Source organism: Poecile atricapillus, chromosome 6 (assembly GCF_030490865.1).
Source record: "Poecile atricapillus isolate bPoeAtr1 chromosome 6, bPoeAtr1.hap1, whole genome shotgun sequence".
Taxonomy (NCBI): domain Eukaryota; kingdom Metazoa; phylum Chordata; class Aves; order Passeriformes; family Paridae; genus Poecile; species Poecile atricapillus.
In genome coordinates, this window is record NC_081254.1 from 3,124,169 (window position 1) to 3,146,677 (window position 22,509).

General features: G+C 40.8%; 1 long non-coding RNA gene across 1 annotated transcript; it reads left to right on the forward strand.

Moving 5' to 3' along the window:
* Positions 1 to 261: 261 nt before the first annotated feature.
* Positions 262 to 22,015, forward strand: LOC131580589 (uncharacterized). The gene is made up of 3 exons (XR_009277896.1): positions 262 to 364; positions 13,627 to 13,712; positions 21,378 to 22,015. It is a non-coding gene; the product is annotated as an uncharacterized LOC131580589 (long non-coding RNA).
* Positions 22,016 to 22,509: the final 494 nt, after the last annotated feature.

Consider the following 22,509-nt stretch of genomic DNA (forward strand, 5'->3'; position numbering starts at 1 on the left):
ATGTGGAGAAGTGAAGAGCAGAAGGCTTGTCCAGACCCTTCCCTGTTTCCCCTGTGCAGGGCTTTACCTGTACTTGTTGCAGCTTGCTGGTGAAATACAGTCAGATTTGGGGCTTTGCTTGTGCCTGTTTCTTACCAGAGTACAGCATGTGGGCCTGCAGAGCTTCAGTCAGTTCCATTTCACTACAGTGATCATCATTTTGGATGTGAAATCCTGGCTATGTTCTGAAATCACGTTTGCCTTGTCTCGCATTGCATCTGTTCAGGCTCAGGACACCTAGAGACGAGCGGTACGGAAAAAGGCCTCTGTGACACAGGTCCCTGCTGGCACCTACTGTACGAGCAGGAAAACACCTAGACAGAAGGTAAGAAAAGCCTCTTTTAATTTTTTAACTGATGCAAAGCTAATGAGGTGATTTTAATTTATCTGGCTACTAGCAGTGGTATTTAAATGAAGCACGTAATTTGTTAAATACTAACAAATATGCTTCAGGCTGTACAGCTAATGTAATTTTTTGCTTCACTGGTAGCCTTGGAGGCATTTGATTTCCCTTAGCCCAAACATCAGCTTCATCTGTAAGCAGGCCATAGCAGCAGGTTTGATCAAGCATTTTTGTTTGTCACATTTGTAAAACACGGCACTTTAATTTCTTCTTTAGCCTGCTGGACCCTTCCAAAGCCCATGCTGCCCGTCCATCTGCCATTTCAGATGTCAGTCTGTGCAGCAGTGCCGAGTGAGCCGTGCTCTTCACTCTGCTCTTGTTCCATTGAACCTGTTCCTGTACATCATTCTGCTGCTTGGTTTGTTTCTCACATGATGTTCAGATTAGGCAGTGGAGGAGTTTCTGACAACTGTAAAAACATTCTCTGATGGTTTTGTCAAACTGAAGGTTACAAATTTTCGTACCTTACTACAACTTTCATTGCAGGTACTTAAATGCATCCTGAAGCTGTAAATATTCCTCATCGTTCCTTGGCCTTGACCACTCTGTATTTTGTTGGGGCAGGCAGCATGGAGTCCTCTGGAAGCATCACAGGCTACGTGCACACAGCATGTCACCTTTACAGCCTTGCTCTCAGAAGAGCTTGGGGTATTTGGATACTTAATGGTCTCCTTGCACAATTTATTATTTCAGTGTATTTCACAAACGTTGTGCAGTTATTCTGGGGGAGGGAGGAAGGGGAATATTGCTGGGTTATTTTCCAGACAGAATGATGTATGAAGCTCCAGAGAGCTATTTTAACCAGACTAAGAGGTACACTGAATGAGATTTTTTTTTTACATTTTTTTTCTTGATGAAAATTCTTTTGATATCGAGCCACACAAATATTGGGAACTTCATAATGACTTTAGTTGCTGAGATTTTGATGGACATTTTAATATCAAAGTAATTTGCTGTTAGAAGGAAAAATTAAAAGCTTTCAGCTTGAAACAGTGAAATGAATGTGAGTTGTGGAGATATTGGGAATGTTTGTTGCACAGCAAGACCAGTCTTAAAAGAAGAAAGAAATCTTGATTGTAATAACTGTTTCTGTAAAACAAAAAAGACAACACAAAATTTTCAAGTAATATGCAGAGTTAATAAAATGTTCATGCAGGAACATTTTGCCAGGAAAAGAAGGAAATATTCTTTCATTCCAGATAGGGGGAGAAAAAGCACTACTTGACTCACAAATCTTCTGGAGGAACATTTATGTTCTCTGTCAAATATGTGTAAATTAAACCATATTTTAAATCTTTTCATGGGTCCTGCTGGATAGAACATGTCTCGAGGGCAGTCCAAGGAAGGAGAACATTTGATAAGCACATGTAGCTCCGGGCAAAGCTCTGTGCAGTCCCACAGAGATGTGATGCCAAGGAGCTCTGCACCATGCCATACGTTTTTCCCTTCTCCTTAAGCTCTGAATCAAATCCTTTGAAATCAGTAGAGCTCTGTCTATAGACTTCAAAGAAGGAGTACTGTGGAGAAAGTGCAGGTCGGGAAGTACTGATCTGAGCTTCATTTGCTTTTGCTTTCCTCTTCCCTTACTTCCCTTAATTTCAGAAAGGAACATGCTGTATTGCATCTGTTCTCCAGCAGTCCTGGGCCAGGAGCCACCAGAGCCTGGCACCGTGTCATTGGGCTGTCAGAGCAGGAAGCAGCACAGTTGTTCTTCTCTTCTTCTGCCTCCTGTAGTATCTGGCTCTTTCCACCAGAGCTTTTATCCCTTTCTCATGATACAGTGCAACAGAAAAAAGTATCTGGCATCCTAATAATATTAGTTTTATGGTATTCTAGTTTTCAGCTGTGAGATGAACATCAGATGCTTACATGGTCTCTCTACCCACACACAATGTGTGTTTGTGTCTGCATATAAATTTATACTGCACCATTCCTGCTATAATTTTTTCAGAATTTAGAAATTACCGTGAGTGGGTATTTATGGGAGAAAATGAGAAACAGATGATGTCCCCATCTTGCTACAGGGGTAACACTATAGCTTAGCTTTTGTGCATCTAATGGAAGGACACAGTCCTTCCTGGAAATCTGAAAACTTGCTGAAATCTGGATCCATTTTGGAGGCAGAGTAATCCACTTATTTTTTTTCCTTCTGCAAGCAATTTTTCACCCCCCAGAAAGGCCCAGACGGGTATATGGGCATTTGAAATTCAGGCAGTAAATATTATACCCTCGTCTCTCTGCTGCTGCTGTCCAGTGTCCTGTGTCCAGCACCATGCCCTGTCCTCTCCCTTCCCTTCCCTTAACTTTCTGAGCATGGAGACCCTTAATGATCGTTGCAAAGGGTCAGGGCAGGTTGGAGTAGGTGTGGTTTAGGGATTAGATTCTCTGAAGAGGGGGTGCTTGAAACATTGCCAGCCTCTTCCATAGGACAGTGCAGGAAAGTTGGATTTCACTTGTCAAACTAAGCAACAATGCTGTTCTGGAAATGGCATCTACCTCTTTTCCTGCAAAACCTGTCTTTTACTGACTATCCATGCCTACATTTGTGACCTTCCTGTAGCACAGAAATTCTGCTTCAGGCTGATTTTTGCAGAACAAAATTCTTGTAGTCCTCTCCTCTGGTAAAGAAAATACATTTTGTAGTGAAAATTTCTCTAGAGATGGTGTCTCCAACACCCTTCCAACCTCTTCTCTTTTCCTTCACACCAGAAGGATGATTCCTAAGTGACACAGCAAGATGCATTTTTTGAAGCAATTTCACAGTTAGTAGTTTAATAAATTTGTGAGATAAGTAATATTGCTGAAAAGATAACTGTCCCTTCCCCTTCTTCACCCCAGAGAAAGAGCAACAAAAGCCTGCCTTACACAAAGTAATTAATGCCTCTCATAGTATAGAGTGGATGTAGTCTGAAGCTGGAAAGAAGATAAACCAGGGAAATTTCAAGGTAATCATATAAACAGCATTCCTGCTGCTCTCTGTGCTGTGTGCCAATACTTGAGGCCTTTTCCCTGGTCAGAGGAGAGCTCTGGGTTCCTGTGCAGCCAGCACCAGCACTGACAGCCTGTGATGGGATGTGATGTGGGAGAGGGCTGCTGAGGTCCCTCAGCTGAGGTAACAGCTGGTTACACCTGATGAATCTATAATTTATACTGAGTTTGGGTATGCAAGAACAGTAGGAGATTTGCTTATGTCTGGTGTGTGACCAGGGGTGGGTTTTATTAACCATGAACTCCCTGAAAGGTTTTTTATGTTTTGCCAAAGCAGAAAAGAGAGGAAGCAAACAGTGTTCAGCTGAACAGTGAAAGAGGCTGAGCTGGGAAAAAACCAAACAACTACCTGTTGGAAGTTTACCCAACATGTGGCTGATAACTGAGTAATTCTAGGGTGTTCCAGGTTTCCATGCTAGCAGACTGCAGAGAAAAAATGGGAATTGGCATTTTCCATCCCTGTGGTTCTAAAGATCCTTGAATAGAGGAGTTTGCTCACATTGCATTTTGAGATAGAGACTCAGAAAGTTGGAAAATAGATCATCTACCCATGGAACTTGCTGTTCCTGCCCAGAGATCTGGGAGGGATAAAGTAGGGCTCTGCACAAGCTTTGTGCCAGAGTTTTACTCTGAGGAGATATCTAGCAGGAGCATGGCAGTTCAGTACACCAAGTTCTTTGCACTTAAGTTATATTCCATGTGGCTCCCCCTTACATATCTAGAGAGTGAGATTCTGGAAACACTAGCAAAAAGTAATATTTTTTACAACACATCTTAGTGGAAGGAGGACAAAAGTCATAGAGACAGATGCATTTACTTTTTAGCTGGTATGAGCAGAGCAAAAATAATACTCTCAATATGTTGTGTTGAGATCTCATCGGGGAAAACAACAAAAAGCATTATTGATTAAGCAGGGAAGAAAGCAAGTATACAGAATTCTTAGGTATATTTAATTTCATGAGCAGGTTTATATTCTTCTGTGGAACTGTAATGTGAAGATTTTTTAAGCATCCATATCAGAAGACACTGGCGTAGTAACGCAATTGATAGCGCAAAAGAAAGCTCTCTAAAAGAACTGGTATTCCCACTTCTCAAAAAGAAGAATTTTATGTTAATATTCTCAGTAGGACAGGCCAGAAATAGGTAAACAAAGCACATGGCACTGGTTGTGCTGCCTGCATCTGGTGCTCCTGCTCGTACCTGCTGGGAGCAGCTCCCAGTGAGGAACTCCCTTAGCAGCACGCTCTACTCCTCCACTCAGAGTCTGTCTTCACTTACATGTGAGTAAAGCTCATAAAGCAGTGGGCTGTGAGGAGGAGCAAACAGAGTGAGTTTGTTATTTAATGCAAATTAAGTATCCTAATTCAGAGTCTTAGTGTAATAGCCACAGTGAGACTGAAGGGTCCTCATGCCTGCTTGGAAAAAGCCATCCTGTGCCGTGTCTCCTTAGGGAATTCAGCACATTCCCAGGAGAGAGGGCTGATGTAGGTGGGTCAGGCAGCTCCCTGGGGTGCTCAGGGAGACTCTTACATAATTTTATATATATATATGTAATATAATTATTATATAATGTCTGTAGCATTATGCACAGGATATGACAGACAGGGAGTGATGCCAGGAGCTCATCTGTCCCTTAGAATCCCTCTCCCTGCTCTCCACATGCTTTAGCTGCACGTGGCCCCACTGGCATGTGCACACCCACCCCTCTGTGAATGCCAGCTCCCAGCAGACAGCTCACATCTGCCTGGGATTAAAACCTTTAAAGAGTGTCATTGTTACTAGCTGGGAGGCAGAATTCTACATCTGGACTGTGTGCATAACTGCATATGTATATGTAATATATATGTGTTCAGTTTAGATTACCTTTTATAACAGCCCTGTAAGCTCTCTGCCAATAGATAATTTAGGAGTTGGGTATGATAGAATAAAGAAAAGTGTAGCATTCTGAATTTAAATAGAAACTTCTGCATAAAAGTGCAGAATCTGCCTTAGGAGTTACGTGTAGAAGAACATATCATTTAATAAGTAAAAGAGTGTATTTTTAATACATCTTTAAGTATTTTTAATTTTAATTCACCATTGGCCCATCAGGGCAGAAGCAACAGCAATCTGAGAGAGCTTAATCAAGGTAAGGGCTGGCTTCTTCCCCTGGCCAATGGAGTCCAATATCCTCCAAGGGCACTCCCTTATTCTGGCCTTCCCTCTTTGCCCTTCCATTTGTGTCTCTGCTAGAACAAGACCTAAAATGCTACAGAGATTAATCAACAAAATCTTCTTGAATCTATTTATTTTTTTAACAGCCATCATGTAAAAGTGTTTTTAACTCTGTCAGCTCTCCTCACAAACAATATAATACAATTTGTTTTCATTCTCTTAGCTGATTTGGGCCGTCATACATGCTAAGCCTTTCAGTAAATCAACTAATATTTAGTACTTCCCCTTACTATCTGCAAGTAAAAGGTCTTTTATTTTAATGTCAGTATATTTGGCTTTTACAGGTCTTTTAAATGATTCACATCTTATCTTAAGAAGCCTCTTGGACAGAAAGCAATAATAATAATAATAAAGCAAACACAGTTTTCATTGATGGAGATTACCAGCTGTTTTCAATGAAAATGATGAAACAATGAAGAGCTATGAAAGATAAAACCAAGAGGATTACCTAATTATCTGTGTGCATATGAAATTATACCAGCAGGTTTGTAGATGAAGCAAACAAAACTGCCTTTTTCTGCTCATGTGCAGTTATGTGAATGTTGCAATTTACCTTTCATTGTTTTAGCAGGGGCTGAATCAGAGCCATCTGCAGTTCTACTGTAAAGGCATGAAAAATTGCAAGAGCTCTGTTTTCACATCCCTTTGATACAGTTGTGGAATTCGATAGAAAAAGTAAAGAAAAAAAAGGAATGATTTTGAGAGAAAAGAGAAGGTTGATCAGGGAATTTGGTTAGCGCTTGGATAAGCAATTTTGAATTCTGGATTTTCAGTAATAGGTAGAACTCCTCAGAACTTGAGAAGGCACATTTGATGAGAGGCTTTTGTTCAAAAGGTTTGAGAACACCTCCCCCCCACACCAAAACAAACTGTGAGTAGGTATCTGCAGTAGAAAGGGAGGAAATGGAATGGAAGGACAATTTATCTCAACTGAAACAAAGATTATGCAGCAGCATTGATTAGTTCCCTAAAAAATTTGTGTCATTTGTTCACATGCACTGTGTGTATATAAATGGTCACAGGAGCATGAATGAAGTTACCTGTCTGTGCACTTCAAATGCAGTTGTGCCATTTAGTTGAGCCTGAATAATTTTAATTCCCAGATTGTGGTGTTTTATATTTGGGAAAGAAAATACAATTTTGAGCATGAGCTTTTTGAAGACAGTTTTGTTTTTCTGTTACTATTATTGTTACTACTAATTCATTTTTGAAGGTAAAAGTAAGGAGTTTTCTGTCCTTGGGAGCCCTAAGAAGGATCCAGGCAGAGGTGGCAGAGGTGGCAGAGGTGTGAGCCATTAGAGAGCAGAGTGCAGGGCACAGCTCCAGGCAGTGCCTCCCTGCCTTTGGCAGCAGCGGCTGGGAGCGAGGGCTGAAGCAGTGTCCTGAGGGATGGCAGCAGCTCAGCCAGGGGAGGCTCCTGCTCAGGCCCTGCAGAGCAGCCTGGCTGAAGCAGTGTCCTGAGGGATGGCAGCAGCTCAGCCAGGGGAGGCTCCTGCTCAGAGCCTGCAGAGCAGCCTGGCTGAAGCAGTGTCCTGAGGGATGGCAGCTCAGCCAGGGGAGGCTCCTGCTCAGAGCCTGCAGAGCAGCCTGGCTGAAGCAGTGTCCTGAGGGATGGCAGCTCAGCCAGGGGAGGCTCCTGCTCAGAGCCTGCAGAGCAGCCTGGCTGAAGCAGTGTCCTGAGGGATGGCAGCTCAGCCAGGGGAGGCTCCTGCTCAGAGCCTGCAGAGCAGCCTGGCTGAAGCAGTGTCCTGAGGGATGGCAGCTCAGCCAGGGGAGGCTCCTGCTCAGAGCCTGCAGAGCAGCCTGGCTGAAGCAGTGTCCTGAGGGATGGCAGCTCAGCCAGGGGAGGCTCCTGCTCAGACCCTGCAGAGCAGCCGGGCGTGGGGAGGGATGGACCCGGCCTCCAGGTGCCCTCAGGGACTCTGGGCTGAGCTGGAGCTGCCCTGAAGTTGTGCAGCTGCTCCATGTAAGCAGAGTGCCTTTCTGAAACCATGGCTCCCCTCAGGATTGAAATGCAGAGGTAATAGATGGCAGACAGAAGGGATTCATGTCCTGTATGTACCTGTATATACCATAGCTGCTCCTCACAGCAACGGGCAGCGTTGTGACAGCGTTTCTCAAGAACACGGTGAGGGCTGCAGTGACAGGTAAAATGAGAGTCCTGCATAACCAGAGGTGTTCACAGAAGCTGGCAGGATTTACGGATAGCTTCCTTCTGTGTAGGATGTGATAAACCATGTTTTTAAATCAGTGAGGTATTCTCATGTAATAAATGTCCACATTTTTTTTCCTCCTGTAGTTCAGCTCTGTTATTCAGGATGATGCCAAACAACACACCTGCCAAAATTTATTCTAGAATATAGGGAGTTTTCATGACATGCACCTAGTTTAACTGGGAATAATTCAGAAGTGATGATGTTCCAGCACATTCCTGTGTGTGGGGAGCTGTTTGTCATTTCCTGTTTTAATGCAAATGCTAGCAGAGCACAGGCCAGGAGATGAGTGTTTTAAATAGAGCATCCAGTAGGTCTGAACTAAAGCCTTCCATTTCTATCCAAGCAAGTGCTGCTTCCCTTGAAGCCTGTGGTTAAATCTGCTGAACCCCGTGGCTTCAGGAGAGCTGTACAGTAGAGCTCTGTATGAACCTTGTGATTTTCAGTCTTCAGATCATCTATTGCTATTCTGTAAAATCTGCAGATTATTTAAAGGAGTATTTTAGTATTAAGCCATAATATTTGGTTAAGAAAATATGATTGAATTGCCAGTATTGTTCCATATTTTGTTATGTCAAAGGAGAAAAAGAAGGGTTTAAGAGAGAAATAAGAGAACAGAGAAAGAAAAAGGAACAACAGTGGCGCACCAGAACTGCAAATATTTAAATGGGTACAGAAAAAAACCCTAAAACAAATTACTTGTTATTCACTTGAGCAAAGATGATTCACCTTACTTGTTAGAAAAAAATTTCAAATTTTTGCAAATTTCTGAATAATCTAAAATTCAGTTGTTTCATTCTCATTCCAGAGAGAGGAGAGTGAAGAGTAACGTCTGCCAAGAGCAGTATCTGCGTGCATGATCGCCTTGCCTATTGTTCTCCCATTGTGGGGTTTTCCTTGGAAGGAAGTGGTGTGATTCATCAGGTGAGTATTTAGTTAGAATGAAGGGGTTCACACAGTCTGTAATTTACATGCCATCTGTATTTTTATCCTTGCTATTATTTAGTTTATTCAGTGGGAGAGCTACACCATTATTTTCTGTTACTCTATAAATATAGATGAGAAACAGTTTGTTGATACATTTAAATAGGGTAAGCAGCAGAAGAAATTCAACACAGAGTACCTTGCCACATCAAACAGCTAAATCAGACTTTTGTAAGGAAATAGGTCTGAACTGATGCAGCTTCTTGCTGTTCTCCTGGAAATCTGCAAAAAAAATAGTTAAGGGGAAAAAATAGAGAGCAAAGAGAAAACAACTGTAATATTCAGACTGAGAAACTGTTTCTTCATTTGAATTTGATAGAAATTGAGCTCAAATTCTCTCAAAGTAGTGATTATTGAGACTCTACCTGTGGGTTTTTTAACTTCAGTAATAAATCATCTCTGGATGTGCCAGTGAAGACAAGGACTTGTAGGAATTGTCATGTTAGCAGAAGCTCCCATCTTGCAAAGAGCTGTGTGTGCTGGACCCCGCTTACGTACGAGCATCCCCTGGGTATTTGCACATGGCAGATCTTGGGCCAGACCTGGGAAGCATCTGCTGAGGAGCAAATTTATTTGGGTATTTATTATATTTAATATATTTATTATATATTATATGGGTATTTACTGCTGGGGATGGTCAGATGGGGAGGTGATACTCAGTCCTGGTTTGCAGAAGTCTTCTCTCACATGTATTGCGTGAAAACCTGACGATATTCTCTTTCAAGAAACCATAACAAATCAGCAAGTCTAACGGTTTCTATCATGAGCATTTTATTCATAAAATACCCATGTACCGGATTCTCTAAATTAGTTTGACTTGACTATTTAAAAAGAAATAAGTGTATGCACTGAGAATGCTGAAGAGTTAGTGAAATGAAATGAGACATGGACACCTCTTTGTTTGAAAATCAGTGTGTCCTCTCTTTGGGAAGGGGAGTTCTTTCTGGGGTTTCTCTGTTAGGGATACCTGGGTACGTTTATATTCATCAGTGGGGACTCCCAGGAGACCTGGATTGTTGCCAGAAGTGCAGTGCTGCCATTGCAGGTAATTGCAATGATTGAAATCAAGACTTGCTGCATGGAAACCCCAGTTTTCTTAACTGACCTGAGGAAGTGGGACAGCTCTTTCCAGGCTTTTTGTTGAAGGAGGTTAAACCCTTAGAAGATGTCTGGATTTTTTTTTCTATTTTAAATTTCTACCTTGTGAAGTTACACTGCAGGATTGTTTCACAATTGATCTTGCTTCCTGTATTTGATCAGTGTTACATTTGCTAATTCATAACCATTCACAGAAGCTTGGGAGAAATATTTTCATGTTTGTATGTAATACCATTGTACAAATACTAATTGCTTTCATAAAACTACAGTATCTGACAGGCATTGCTGTTAAGTGTTTGGTGCTGACAGATCTGTAAAGCATTAATGGTTTGCAGCTACAACATCTACCTACATTGGAATTTTCTGCTGGGCATGTTATCATAAACCTAAACTCTTGAAAGTTTAAGGCTTGATCTAGGAGGAGAGACGCTCACATCTATTGATGACAGATTGGCTACAGCAAACAGATTTTGAGAACAGACTCTAAAATAACTCATGAAAAATACCAAGTGAGAAAAGTCCAGTCTAGTAAGATAACCCCTTCATATCACAAGGACTGCTTTATGTCCTTCTGCTGGAGTATTTATTTTGTGCCATTTACACTACACATTTCTCACCCTTTTGGAGGGTAAAATTTCTCTGAGGTTGGAAGACTAATTATGAATTACCAAATTGTTCAAATCAAACAGCAACAAACAACAGGAAATAAACACGAGGCATTACAAAATATCTTCTGTTCACTTCTTACTAAAGTAATGTGGCTAAAATGATTTATGGTGATACAACACCAGCATTGTTCATGATGTGCACTAAGCACCAGCTGTGGGGCTGAGCACAGGTTTTACTGAGGTGAGTCTAGCTTGCTGCTGAGGCAAAAGGCTGTTTCTAGTCAGATAATAATTGATGGAATACATTAATCACATTTTTTAGGATTGGTGTGTGTGGGAAGATAATTTCAGAGAACTTTAGAAGGAAATGATAGTTATAACATCAATGTCTATCTATTTTTGTCCTACTTACAGCTCTTCCAAGCGTTTCTGTGAGAGAGCCAGATTGTTTGAGGGCACATGAGCCTTTTGTGAGGGTGTGTGTTATTTTGTGTAATCTGGATCCTGCAAAAAGATCCACGCTGAGCCTTCTGCCATATGATTAGCATTTTGGTTCTGTTTGGCCAATTAGAATGTACACTGAAGGGTTTTTAAAGGGCTTTTTAAAATGCTTTGACCTGGGGAATTAGTGTGGTGTCTGTTGACAGTAAGTAACCAAATAGATATCTTCATGTGATACACTTTATGCAGGGAAGATGGTTTCAATAAATACAGTCAATGAAACCTGAAATTGGTCTTGGGTTTAGCTTACTGAGCACTTGGAGGCTGGCTTTCAGGTTCAGTTCAGACCATAGCAGTGCTCTCTTAAATTGTATGCCCATAGCTCCTGTCTGTTAAATGAAATATGAAATGCACTTAGGCACCACACCAAACTTTATTGCCTCTTTTACAACAGCAACACTTCTGTGCTAGTAAAGGAATTGATTCTCTTGTCTGGATTAATACTGTTCTGCTTTATAGAAAAAACAGAGAAAATTATCTATTCAGAAAAGTAAAGCAGTCTTAGAAGAAAATTCACCTTCAGATAAATAAATATATAGGCTGTGAAGATATTTAAAGTGCTTAAGTGGAACAAAAGTACCCAATTCACAAGAAAACAAAAACCTGTGGAAAACATTTGAAGGCAGAGAGAACATTAAATATAACAATGGAAAGGTTGATTTTGTATGATACAAGCGTAACCAGATCTGCAAAGGCAAATCAACCAAGGCTAATAATAATAATGGCTATTTCCATGTAATTATTTAGAGCTCTGCTCAGGACTGGGCACTGCTTGGTGCAGAGGTTGCTGGGACTATCATTAAATCATTTTTCTTCACTTAAAGAACATGATTATTTTCTTGTGAGTATGAGAAAAATATGGATTTTCAGTATATACAATATATACAGTATATATGCTCTTACATATATTCCAGTCTGCACTTTTAAACACTTTAAAGATAAGTTGGGTTGTATGGAAGGTTTTAGAAAAGTGAATGCATACATTTACATCTGGTTGAATTCTAGCTGATTATAAAAAGAGTAAAGAATATGATTGGAAACTCTGATCTATTTTACAGAGACATCAAGACATTTCTGGCAGATAAAATGGCCTTTTCAGATAATAAGACAGTGCTAGATAAAATGTGTTGAAAATCATGCTTATAGCATAAACTTTCAATTGGCAATATTTTTGAGAACTTTCAGAAGTCTTTGTGAGTGGGTAAAGAAATAGGAACATTTACAGGAGGAATTAAAAAATCTATGTTAAATCTACAACGACATAAAAAGAATAAATATTAGCAGACACAAAGGAGTCCTTAGGAGTGAAGAAGTGAAATGAAATGATCAAATGTAGGATCATGGTGTGCTTTTGCAGATCTCTGCAAGGAGGACCACTAGTACAGTGTAGCCCAAAAAGACTGAAGCAGAACAGAGCAATGAATGTGGAGGATCTGTACACAAAGTGCTAGATTTCTTTAAGGTGGAAAGATGTTTTTTATTTAAGAAGTCCCTTACAAAAATAAAGCTGTACGTTTCCCTGAAACTTTTTTATTAAATATTTTCAAACCCAAGAGATCTTCCAAAGTATGAAAGAACATGCAGGAAACTTTGCAGGAAAGTTTGCAGAAGTTAGGAATCAAAGCCATGAAACTTAGGAAATGCTGCTGTAATTTGTGGATAACTCAGCTGCTTGTACATGATTAACTCCTGATAAATATCAGAGTGATCCAGATGTGTAAATGAAGATGATTTGAGGAGGATGAATGACCTTTCTGTTGAGTAGGTCAGTGAGCAACTGAGTTTAGATTGGCAGCCTGCTTGGTTCTGTGTGTCATGAAATGCCAGAGTACTGATGTGACGGATGGAGTCTAAACTGCTTTATGGTACTTTGTCCAGAAGGTCACCCAGAGGGGCAGGTGCACATAGAATAACTTCCCCATTTAAGATATGACTTTATTGCTTCTGAAGGTGAGCTATTAAAATTAACCTATTTCTTGGCTAGCCTTACTCTGCTATCCAGAGTAATATACTCTGCTGTATAAGGCTATCTGCTTACTCAGATATAAGCAACAGTGAAGGGAAAAATTCGATGTATTTTAACAATGACATGGCAACAGGTTTAGCTAGACCAGCTCTTCCCAGCCTTTCTCAAGAATACCTTTGCAAAAAGGGCATCTGCTCCCACCAACTTCAAGCATCATTTGCAATTCTCAGATAGGGACTTTTCTGCATTTTTCTGCAGAAGAAGCTTTGTGTGGTAGTTTTCTGTAAGAGACTTTGCTCTAGAAGCTTCATCCAGGCAAATGAAAGAACTGTTAGCAAATGTTGTCCTCAAAAGACTGTGTTAGTTAATTATTTGTTATGGAGGTAGCATGCAGGGCCGAGACCTAAAAGCAAACAGGGACACACCTCCTCCAAATCTCAGTCTTTGTATTTCCCTTTCAGGTCTGCCAGGCCTAACTGATTACAAACACTCTCATCTCTGGCTAAGCCAGGGTTCACTTGGTTTCCACAAAGAGCCCAAGTCTTCCTTCTTGGTCTCCAAGGTCAGGTTTTCCTTCACTCTAATGTTCTGTTCTGTTCTGTTCAATTACAGGGATGCATGGACCTTCCTACCAATGAGTCCTTTCCTCCACTACTGAGGGCTTTGAACACCTTGGGCAGAGGAGCAGCTTCAAAGGTGTGGGTAATTTGCTGGAGTTTTTCTTTTGAAAGGCAATGCCTGCCTTTTTGTATATTTTCAGTGAGTTGCTACAGATTCCTAAATTCCTTTGAACCCTCTGAGCAAAAAACCATTATAATCACATGAAAAAGATAGGTTGTCCTTGTGAAGTATGATGGGAATTTCCTGTGGTCCTTGCAGAAATGGGTTAAAAATACAAAGAATTATGTGGTTTGGTGGGGTTTTGTTGTTGTTGTTTTTGGGTTTTTTAATGCTACTTTCTTCTCTTTCCCTGCTGGCACACTGTGTTTCTTTTGATAAATCTGTATAGCCTAGCAGAGATGCTAGCAGATTTTCTTGTGCTTTCTCTTCCTTCTTGATGGAAAAGTCCTGTATTGATTTAAAGATCTGTTAGTGGAGGGAAACAGAGTTCTATCTCAAGAAAGAACCAGCTAGAACATACATCATTGCTATGTGTCCTGTGCTCAGCCATGCCAAAACACTGAGCAATAGCAGGACTACAAAACACATTGAATAAAGTTCAGGATATTCCAAAATGAAACCAGGAAAGGATCCACTATCAGTGGTTTCATGTTTGGACACTCACTTTGGTGCTTCTGGAAGCTTGTTCTAAAGCTACTTGTCTTAGCAGCAGCTTCTTAAAAGTAACGTATGTATTTGGAAAACCAATTAGCTGAGTTAGGTTGAGCTTTTAGAAAATCCTGTTATCCCTTGAGTGTGATAAGCCGTGAAATCATGTGTAAGTCACCAATTAGGCTCATCTGGTTTTTTTAATGGGTAAGAAAAAGATCAGATATATTTGAATCACATTCAAGCCAATTATGTTCCTTCCAAACAAATGAACTGAAGCTATTAATGAATCTGACTTTGCCCTAGGCTTTTAGCTCCCAAATCCATTTCCCTTTGGTTATTTCTCTACAACACACCAAAGATAAAATGTTTCCTTACTGCTCTTATCACATTCTCATGTGCTTTGGGCCACACAGAAAAGATTACAGACTTTGGTATCAATTTATATAATCTTAATGAGATGTTTGTAGTAAATAGGAAACCTTCTGCAGAGTCTGAAGTTTTCAGTGAAATTGTTTTGCATAGAGATGCTAAATACACTGCATAAAATTGCAAAAAGTGCCTTTTCCAGGCTGTATTTGATTTCAAAACTGCTGGATCTCATTCCATAAGAGTTGAATTGGATGGATGAAGAATTACAGGAGGAAGTTGACATCTGTGGTATTCTTCTCAGTGAATGCAAGTTGTTACTATTCCCTGTATTGATACAGGGCCAAAGGTGTAGGAGGAAGGTAGTAAATGCAAAACTTCCTTCTCCCCCCACAAAGTCTGGAATTGATTCATTGTGACATGTCATTTCAGATGAATTGGCAGCAGCTTGTTTCCCATTCCCCACTCAGACACATTTCAAACTGTTAGATCTTGATTTTCATTTCTTTGTGGCTGACTGAAAGCTTTCAGATACTAATGCTGCTTTAACTCCAGAACTCTGCAGTTCTCTCGATCAGGAGAAGAGAAATTCTCAGATGAATTTTGCGTATTTTCCAAAGAGTTCTTTGGAGGCAGATTTGCAGATGAATGTGTCATGCATGCCATCTTATTTATAAACTGTAAAACTGAAAACATGGTAAGCCAATTATGGTATTTAATATATTATTTTTGAAAGATTGCTCTGTAGCTCCTGTTGTGTACTAGAAGCAGCACTTAATAAAGAAGTAGCTTATATCTCAATGATCAAGTATTTCAGGTTAATTAATCCGATGAACTATCAACAAGTGAACATCTCTCGTGTCTCTGTTTTTTCACACAAGACAAAGAGACACGTCTTCCTGAATAAAAACTCTACTTACCAAGAGTGTAGCATGAAGGCAAATTGATGGAAACAATGTGTAAACCATTTATTGATGCTAAATTTATGTAGGTAATTGAATGGTGAAAGAAAACAGTTGCTGCTGAATTTGGAATATTAAGTATTTTGGGAGCACCTGAAAATATTTCAAGTGGCACACATTTAGTCTTTGGCCAAACAATGCAATATCTAATGCAGGACCAAATTTTGTCCTTGAATTTTCGTGTAGGCAAGTTTTGATAGTGTCTCGTGGGTGAGGGGGCTTGGAGACTAACTAAAGGAATGCAGCTGGACAAACCCAGAAGCAACCATTCTCAGACTTACCTGACAAGGTAGGAGAGGAAATAATAATTACATACCAGTCTTTATGAAGAGGCACCTACTCTCAGTGTTTAACTCTGCTGGGTTACTTGCTTTGGCCAGTCTTGACACAAACCTTTATCTTCTGCTTTCTGCTGTCAAGAAACAATTAATTTCTTTTTAGCAAGAGTTTGAGCCACTGTATTCCGTGTGTTTGTCATCTCCACAATTCACTTTTGTAATTCATTCTCCCTGCCCAGGCTTACTTAAGCTCCAAATGTAAGCCATAATTCACACACAGTGTGGTAAACCACATCCTCCGGCGGCAGCCGCGGAGAAAGCCCATTATCCAGGTGCTTTATCACATCTGCTCTACTGGCTTCTGGGAGGAAAAAACAATTCCTGTGATAGATTAAGTCTATCCCAATAAGGGCTTCATAAATCAGTGCTGCAGAAAGCAGGAGTGGCTGTGGAGGTCTGCTAAGATCCAGGAGAGGCTGCAGTCTGGCAGATAATTTCCAAAAAAAGAGAAATGCCCTTAATGGAACTGAGAGAAAAGACCAATCAGGCATAGGGAAATAGCTCTAGTAACCTCATTGCTGTAGGATTCACTCGCTCATTCCGTCATCATGCCACTCCTCTGACACCAGAAACCAAAGGAAACCCACAGCATGCTCAGAGGAGGGAATTGAGATTCAGCTGGATTTGGGAAAAAGTCTCACATCACTGTGAACCAGTTGAAAGCACTTGGGAGAAGAGACATGATATATGTTGTTAGACAACTTTCAGAGTATTTTTGACCTCGGGGTTGACGTTTTGATGGAGATTTGGCAGTATTATTCCTTTGTTAGAATTGTTTTGTGAATAAGTGTATCACTCAATTCATATCTGCAGCAGGAAGGATGCACCTCCCTACTCTTTGTTATTTCAGTGTAAAAAATTGCAACTCAGTGTGTGAATGACACCATAACTTTTCAGACAAGGTTAGTACCAGATTATCTGCCAACATCATGACAAGCAAGTTGCAGTAGGACAGATTAATCAGTCTTCTGGGTTATGATGATGTAACACCTATGCACGAGTGAGAACAGGAACATTGGAGAGGAATGAGGGCGTTTGGAGTTCTTGGTGGGGGGTGCCACTCATGTCTTGCTTGAGTATTCTCCTCTCCTAGACCTGGCCCACTGTTTTGGATGCCCTGGGTGTGTTTAGAGCTAAATGGTGTAACTGAGAATTCTGAGTAATGCTGTTCTGTGGGACACATTATACAACTAGGTGCTAGTTGAACTCTACTGACCAATTTCCTTTCAGTAGGGAAGCAAAATATATGTGCTGCAGTGTCAAAACTGATTCTTACCTCAGCCATGTACATGTTTGAAAATAGTGGAGGATTTTGGATGCTGGATTTTCTCTGCATTAGTCAGTAGTGAATAGATGAACTTGCTTCATTTAGCAGAATATGCATAGTTAGCAAATAACTCCAAGATAAGAAAATCAGACACTGCTGGATTTATGTGAACTCAGATGTATCAGAAAGATAAGTGCCCTGTTGGCACCCACAGTTCTGATCCCAGGTTGCAGCTGCTTTGAAGCGGTAATTTATTTCCTCTGTTGGTTTCTGACCTTTAGAGATGCCAGTGAATTGTGGTGTGGCACCTCCAGCACAAGTGCCCCACTGGTGTTTTGCTCCTCAGTTACCAATTTGTGTGGGATGGGGTGCAGTTCAACCCGACACAGTTCCACCTGACACAAACCTCCCCAAAGGCAAAATGGGAACTGGGTTTGCAGAGAAGGACCTGTGGGTCATGATGGACATGGTGCTGCCCATGAGCCAGCAATGGGCCCTTGCAGCAAAGAGGCCGAACAGCCTCCTGGGCTGCATTGGGAAGACAGCAGCCACCAGGCTGAGGAAGAGCATCCTTCCCCTCTCCTCAGCCTTGGTGAGCTCCGGTCTGCAGTGCTGCATCCTACTGAGCTCCCCAGTACCAGGAACTCACTGCTGTCCTGGAAAGAGTCCAACAGACGAGTACAAAGACGATTAAGAGATTGGAGCATTGATCAAATGAGCAGAGGCTGTGAGAGCTGGGATTGTCTCTTCAAGCCTGTGACTTGGATGTAAGCAGAAAAATCCTTTCTGTAAGCACCAACCCATGAAACTTGTGCTTTTATGATGAGAATGAAGTCAGAGCAGATTGTTCAGAGCCCCGTGTTTCTCAAATAACCCACTCAGTTGCTTTGTCTCCAAAAGGATCCCTGATGAAGTTCCTGGTGATCGCAGGGGGCATGCCCTGACAGGAGCAGCTGTTCTGTCTGGAAGTAGTCCTGTTGCTGTCATCATTGTGCCAAGAGAGCTCTAACCTAGTTTCTTGAGGTGTATTGCTCCCACTGCTTGATAACTGTGGACAGGTTATTCATCATTCATGGGATGTACTTAAAGCATTTGACAGCCTGTCAGATTTGCCCCCTGAGATGGTAGACATCTAACATACTCCATTTATCCTAAAAACAAGTTATTTGTAAATTGTCATCTTTTGAAATGGAGCACCTTTGCACCTAGGCACAATTCTAAGATTTGCAAATTTAGAAAAATCACTAAGGATGATCTGTGAATTTGAATTAAAATTTAGCATTTGTTGCTTGATGTACAGTTGAACAATTGGCACCATCATTATTACAGACTGACCCCAGTTCTTTGTTGAAGTTGTGTATTGACATTGGTCCATAAGTCTTTATTTTTTTATGAAAATTTATTAAAGGGTCTTCCCTTTATTTTGACTTTACATAGTATTTGCCACCTCTCTGCCCTTTGGGTGTCTGTGTATCCTGTGTTAGTATAATCAAGCACACAGAAAAGTTCCTTCTTTTCTCCAAGGTTATTTTTTAAGCCATGTACACCAGATCATCTCTATTAGAGGAGCTGCTGAATAGCTTAAAAACATTGCTTTGATACTTGAGGTCTCCTTTCATTTAGCTTGAATATGATTTGGTACATAAAGTTGTAGATGAGATCTTGACTAGATTTTCAAAATCAGGACTTCAAATCTTAAGATGGAGACAGCCTTGGAAGATCTTGTCCAAAATTGCTTGTTTGTACTTTCCCAGGATATGTGGGAGCATTCCAAACTCCAGAATGCTCTGCCTGCTTGTTAAATGACCTTTCCCTTTCCAAGGCCAATTTTTGAGGAAGTTGCAGTATAAAATGCTGTTGGCACAACCTGTAATCTGGGTGATTGTTTGGCTCGTATTTCCAGTAAAGCAACCAGACTATTATTAGTAACAAGCAGATGTCTTCTAATAAAATAATTGGCTTTATAACTCTGGTAGAATGCTGGCATGGATATTTTTCAGACTTCAGAATTACTCGGATTGTGCCTTCAAATATCAAAACAACTTTAATAGAACAAGTTATATATATTTCCTGTTTTAAGAACAAGCTTTAGTTGGTGAAAAATTCTGGCTGAAGTAAATGGAAGAGTCCAATAGCATGGACTGGGGGAGGGCCATCACCTTGCCTCTGCTCCAGAGAAGGACAGGTGGGCATCTTTGAACCTGCTCCAGGAATGATTTTGCTGTGCAGACATTTGTCTGTATTTACAGTGAATTCAGAGCATGCTTCCTCTGCCTGCCCAAACTGCTCCCTTGACAGCTGACTCCAGGCACAGGCACTGAGATGTAGCCCAGTAAGCTGCCTCATCTCCCAGCCCTAAAGCAATATAGAGCAGGGATGAAGCAACCCTAAAGTTGAAGAAAAATCCAGAAATACTTCAAAATTATTTCATATCTTCCTTTTTAGAATTACCACTGATAAATATTTCTGGTTATGACTGCAGAAAGCAGTCCTGTGGACTGTCACTGTGTTCCTTCTCTTCTAGGCAATTAATTACATGCCTTAAGATGCTGAAAAAACTCCAGTACCTTATTTTTAAACACCTACAAAATTAACTCTTAGATTTCTGCTGAGTCTGGTACATTTCAAATGTCAAACTGTGAGAAAACACTACAAATATTGTCTGAGTAAGTCCCCTCTCTGAGCTGGGATTACTGTGGTGTGCCTGTAGGAAAGCATCCAGCCCTGTTAGAGCAAGATGCAGAGCTCCATTGCTAGTGTTTCTGTAATACCCAACTTGTAGGCTACTGGCATGCTGGAAAAAATTGGTTTGCTTCATGCACAGATTTGCTTCTTAATGAAAAAAGTTTAATTAAGAAGATCTGCGTTAATTTAAAGTCATTAAAACTCCCATAGCATACTGTTGTAGTTTTATTAATACTAAAAAGCTTGTCTTGTTCTCAAGCCTGCAAATATGAATAATAATGTATGAACTTTTGTTATCTTTGCTTCTGTGACATCTGAAATGTGCAGTAGATATGAAACTTGGCCAGCTTTTATTTTGATGGAGTTGGCCTCAATCTTTGTTGTTTCTTTGCCATTTTAATGACTGCAAGTTTTACCCAAAATGTAGAGAGGGGAAGAAAGGCTTAGAGAGTGGGCATTTTATGGAGCCCGGTGGGACCATGTTCACTTTGAGTGCAGAACCAGGGCAAGTGGTGTCTGTCAGGCTTGTATTGCCAAGTTCCTCCTGCATACACAGGTACTTCACAGTTTCAGTATTGATTGTTCACTCTTTGGAGTGGCTGCTTTCCTAATTTTTTCCTCTTAACCAGGACAGTGCCACATAATCAGTTGGGGATTTGCTCTGTTAGGTTTAGCACTTTCAGGCTCTGACATAACGTGTAGAGAAATAATGTTTATAAGCAGACAGTAGGAAAAGTCTGTTAGTGACAGATAGCTTGGGGGAATTGTAAAGTCTCCAGGAAGGGATTTCTGTGGGAACAGGCTAGACCAGCATCTGTCTGGGAGCATTTCCATGCCGTCACTCCTGGGCAGGGTGGTGACAGCTACCAGATGACCCAATGTTCCCTTCCAGCTCTTCTTTCCTCTCAAACTACATGTTACACATTTTAGTGTACACACTAATGAGGTTCAGGTTCCAAAAGTTGAACTTTCTGGCAGTAGGGTTTGTGTATTTATTTTTTAAGTGGCTTTTACTTCAGTTGAGTTGAAAATATTACCCATGTTTTTAATGGAGGTGGATAACTAAAAAAAAAACTAACCACATTAATAATTGTTGCAAATTTGCTTTGTTCCACTGAAATCTAGACAGTAATCCAAATTTCACTCCTTTTAAGGATATGAACTAGTATTTCATATGCACTAAAACATTCATTAAAGACAGTGATAATGATGAGTGGTAAAGTTGAACATATGAATGGAGCCCTCAAAACAGAAATTAGCAAAATTTGTCAGGAAACATCCATAAAATGGGTTCAGGCCTTGCCTATAGCTTTCCTGGGAATCCACATGGAGCAGAGGCAGAGGGATAACACCAGTCCCTATGAAATACTGTATGGCAGAGCATATCAGCTTCCACACATTGCAGGGGTCATTCACATGAAGGGGAAACTCGATTTTCAGAGATAACTAATGGCTTTCAATTCCACTCTGCAGAAGCTCCAGGCTTACATCGTGCTCTCCAGACCCACAGGACCAGACACAACTGCACATCCCTTCCAGCCTGGAGACTGGGTCTGTGTTAAAGGTGGGACAGTGATCTTCTACAAGCCAGGTGGAGAGGACAATTCCACATTCTGCTGTCCACCCTCACCTCAGTCAAAGTTGCTGGCAAAGGACCCTGGATTCACTACTCAGAGTTAAGAAAGCTTCTGCTGCTGAAACAACTGTAAAAACAGAGACTGATGCAGACAAAAACCTGCTTTAAATGATTCTTCTTCTGTGCCTAAAGAATTGTTCACAATCATTATGATTCTCTTTGCATAATACCTGACTGTGCATGACATTACTGCTGTTAGATATTTACTATTGTTAGATATTTATTGTTCTTAGACATTTATCTATTATTAAATACCTATTATTAGTAGATATTTAGAACAGAGACTTGACAAGGTAGAGGCTTTGTCAATCCTCTAAAGGGGGGAAATAATGCCTTAAGTTTTGGCTTTCATGTTTTCCAGATTCTCTACTGCATTAGTGTGTAACTCTGAACTTCATACAGGGTGTCAGCAGGTTCTGTTCACAGCTCAGGCACACACAACAATCCTCCTGCAGCCCCAGAACCAAGGACACCACTGCAGCTTTGGGCCCAAGAAGTGTTAACATCAGTGAATTGAGGAGAGCAGTCTGGGAGGATGGGACTGCATCACCTGGAGCTGGAATTGGACAATTAACCCCAGTATGGAAATGAACCAGAACTTACACAAGTGGGAAAACTCCTGACAGGGTGCCCATCTTGGCTGGAGCCACGGCTGGGCTCTTGCACTGCCCAGGGTGTATCCTTGGAAGGTCTTTAATAAATACCCACTTTATTTTATTTATATTTTCCTTTACCTCTGTCTAGCTCTGTTCCAGGCAGCTGCTCTGAGTTTTCAGATGAGTAAGATGAGTAGGTAATGGAGATGGGCATTTCTGGAGACTGACAGTGCTATAGGCACAAACTATTTGCCTGTGCTATCAAATGGGGTCTGCATGGACATTTGGAACTTTTTTGAAGTGACAAATTATGACATCCTTAGAAATTAAATGTGATGTTTAAGAAAGTTCCTGAGTGTTAATGGATTTCTTC